The sequence below is a fragment of the Anopheles coustani genome (assembly GCF_943734705.1).
Source record: "Anopheles coustani chromosome X unlocalized genomic scaffold, idAnoCousDA_361_x.2 X_unloc_15, whole genome shotgun sequence".
In the NCBI taxonomy this organism is placed as follows: Eukaryota; Metazoa; Arthropoda; class Insecta; order Diptera; family Culicidae; genus Anopheles; species Anopheles coustani.
This window is the reverse complement of record NW_026525104.1, coordinates 42,501-45,972: the sequence shown is the minus strand read 5'-3', so window position 1 is coordinate 45,972 and position 3,472 is coordinate 42,501. Positions and strand designations below refer to the sequence as shown.

At 47.6% G+C, this 3,472-nt stretch overlaps 1 non-coding gene across 1 annotated transcript in view; it reads left to right on the top strand.

Moving 5' to 3' along the window:
* The first annotated feature begins 3,436 nt into the window (after positions 1-3,436).
* The window catches only part of LOC131270145 (5.8S ribosomal RNA), a 155-nt gene continuing 119 nt past the window's right edge, over positions 3,437-3,472 (top strand). The window contains exon 1 of the ribosomal RNA XR_009179274.1: positions 3,437-3,472. This exon is cut by the window's right edge and continues 119 nt beyond it. This is a non-coding gene — a ribosomal RNA (5.8S ribosomal RNA).

Sequence of the window (3,472 nt, the reverse complement as noted above, 5' to 3'; positions counted from 1 at the left end):
CTGTTCGTGTGCGCAAGTGCACTTACGGTACGCTGCTTAGCAGGACAATTTGTGTTTAGCAAAATGAGATCGAGCGATAACAGGTCCGTGATGCCCTTAGATGTTCTGGGCTACACGCGTGCTACAATGTGGGTAGCAGCGTGTCTCCTATTCCGAGAGGAACGGGAAATCACTCAAATACTCACTTAGTAGGGATTATGGATTGCAATGGTCCATATGAACTCGGAACTTCTAGTAAGTGCTGGTCATCAGCCAGCGTTGAATACGTCCCTGCCCTTTGTACACACCGCCCGTCGCTACTACCGATGGATTATTTAGTGAGGTCTTTGGAGATGATCGTTCGCTGGATCCTCGTGAACCGCGTCTGCTTTATCGAAGTTGACCGAACTTGATGATTTAGAGGAAGTAAAAGTCGTAACAAGGTTTCCGTAGGTGAACCTGCGGAAGGATCATTAGTGGCCAAGTGATCCTTCCAGAAGTCCGAACCTGCGGGTTGAGACTTCGGCACAAGTTGCCATATGATAATTGACGAAACACTATAGAAGTCCGAACCTGCGGGTTGAGACTTAGGCACAAGTTGCCATATGAACATTGACGAAACACTATGAAGTCCGAACCTGCGGGTTGAGACTTAGGCACAAGTTGCCTTATACATGACTTCGAACAAATACACAAGTCCGAACCTGCGGGTTGAGACTTAGGCACAAGTTGCCTTATACATGACTTCGAACAAATACACAAGTCCGAACCTGCGGGTTGAGACTTAGGCACAAGTTGCCATATGAAAGTTGACGAAACACTAACAAGTCCGAACCTGCGGGTTGAGACTTAGGCACACGTTGCCTTATACATGACTTCGAACAAATACACAAGTCCGAACCTGCGGGTTGAGACTTAGGCACAAGTTGCCTTATACATACATTGGCCAAATAAACAGAAGTCCGAACCTGCGGGTTGAGACTTAGGCACAAGTTGCCATATTATATTCGATCAAACACTAAGTAGTCCGAACCTGCGGGTTGAGACTCAAGACCGTAACAAGATGTCACTATACAAGTCCGAACCTAAGGGTTGAGACTTAATGCGATCTAGATACCAAGTTGACATCCAATACCTGTTGAGCAAAACCAAAGATTCCCTGTTCTCGAATGATTACACTATATAACAGGGAATCATGAAGAAATCAAGCAAGCGTGAAACAAAGTCATCACTTGGGCATGCTCGATAGCCAACCACATGACATTAACCTAAGAGAGCATGCAGCGTATTATCCCAATGCAAAGTAAACGATAGACTCGCCCTAGTTCAGTGCTTCAACCAAGTGATGACTTCAATTTGGCTAGTGTGTGAAGTATAAAGTATAGTCCTCCCCTGGTCCACACTGCTTCGGCGGTCCTGGGTAAGATAGTTAATTCTAGCTTGCCCTATGTGGAAGAGGACACCATACTTAATACTGTGGTGTAATGAACAAAGTATAGTCCTCCACTGGTCCACGCTGCTTTGCAGTCCTGGGTAAGATAGTTAATTCTAGCTTGCCCTATGTGGAAGAGGGCATACAAGACAAAGTATAGTTCTCCCCTGGTCCACGCTGCTTCGGCGGTCCTGGGTAAGATAGTTAATTCTAGCTTGCCCTATGTGGAAGAGAGCATACATGAACCAAGAACGAAGGTTATGATCGAGGAATGATTCGACAACTAACCGATGGTATGAAATGTGAAGAATTCAAGCAAGCACACAATCAAGTCATCACTTGGGCATGCTCGATAGCCAACCCTATGACATTAACCTAGTAGAGCATGCGAAAACCAATATATATGTAAACGATGCCCCTCCCTAGTTCAGCGCTTCAACCAAGTGATGACTTCAGAATGGCTAAATCAAATCGGTTCAAAACATACCATCGGTACCCTATTGAAACACACAAGTCGATATCAAATCTCATGATTGTGTAGTCCTCCACTGGTCCACACTGCTCCGGCGGTCCTGGGTAAGATAGTTCATTCTAGCTTGCCCTATGTGGAAGAGGGCACATTACTCAATACTGTGGTGTTATGAACAAAGTATAGTCCTCCACTGGTCCACGCTGCTTCGGCGGTCCTGGGTAAGATAGTTAGTTCTAGCTTGCCCTATGTGGAAGAGGGCATACAAGACAAAGTATAGTTCTCCCCTGGTCCACGCTGCTTCGGCGGTCCTGGGTAAGATAGTTAATTCTAGCTTGCCCTATGTGGAAGAGAGCATACATGAACCAAGAACGAAGGTTATGATCGAGGAATGATTCGACAACTAACCGATGGTATGAAATGTGAAGAATTCAAGCAAGCACACAATCAAGTCATCACTTGGGCATGCTCGATAGCCAACCTCATGACATTAACCTAGTAGAGCATGCGAAAACCAATATATATGTAAACGATGCCTCCCTAGTTCAGCGCTTCAACCAAGTGATGACTTCAGAATGGCTAAATCAAATCGGTTCAAACCATACCATCGGTATCCTATTGAAACACACAAGTCGATATCAAACCTCATGATTGTGTAGTCCTCCACTGGTCCACGCCGCTTCGGCCGTCCTGGGTAAAATGGAACATTCCAGCTTGCCCTATGTGGAAGAGGGCACATTACTCAATACTGTGGTGTGAAGTATAAAGTTCAGTTCTCCCCTGGTCCACGCTGCTTCGGCGGTCCTGGGTAAGATAGTTCATTCTAGCTTGCCCTATGTGGAAGAGGACACTTCATACTTCGTCTCTAAGCGGCGGCTTGACTCCTCCCTACGGGGAACGGGTTTACGCGCACAGCGGCGGCTTACGCACTATGGCAGTCATGGATGCCTTACGTTTCTATGAAAAGTGTGTTCCTCCCCTGGTCCACGCTGCTTCGGCAGTCCTGGGTAAGATAGTTAGTTCTAGCTTGCCCTATGTGGAAGAGGACACGTAGACTTACTGTGGTGTGAAGTATAAAGTTCAGTTCTCCCCTGGTCCACGCCGCTTCGGCCGTCCTGGGTAAAATGGATTCATCCAGCTTGCCCTATGTGGAATGAGGACACTTTATGCTTCGTCTCTAAGCGGCGGCTTGCTCCTCCCTACGGGGAACGGGTATACGCGCACAGCGGCGGCTTACGTTATGGCAGTCATGGATGCCTTACGTTTCCATGAAAAGTGTGTTCCTCCCCTGGTCCACGCTGCTTCGGCAGTCCTGGGTAAGATAGTTAGTTCTAGCTTGCCCTATGTGGAAGAGGACACGTAGACTTACTGTGGTGTGAAGTATAAGGTTCAGTTCTCCCCTGGTCCACGCCGCTTCGGCCGTCCTGGGTAAAATGGATTCATCCAGCTTGCCCTATGTGGAATGAGGACACTTTATGCTTCGTCTCTAAGCGGCGGCTTGCTCCTCCCTACGGGGAACGGGTATACGCGCACAGCGGCGGCTTACGCAAGTTAGTCACCCTCGGCAGTGGATCACTCGGCTCATGGATCGA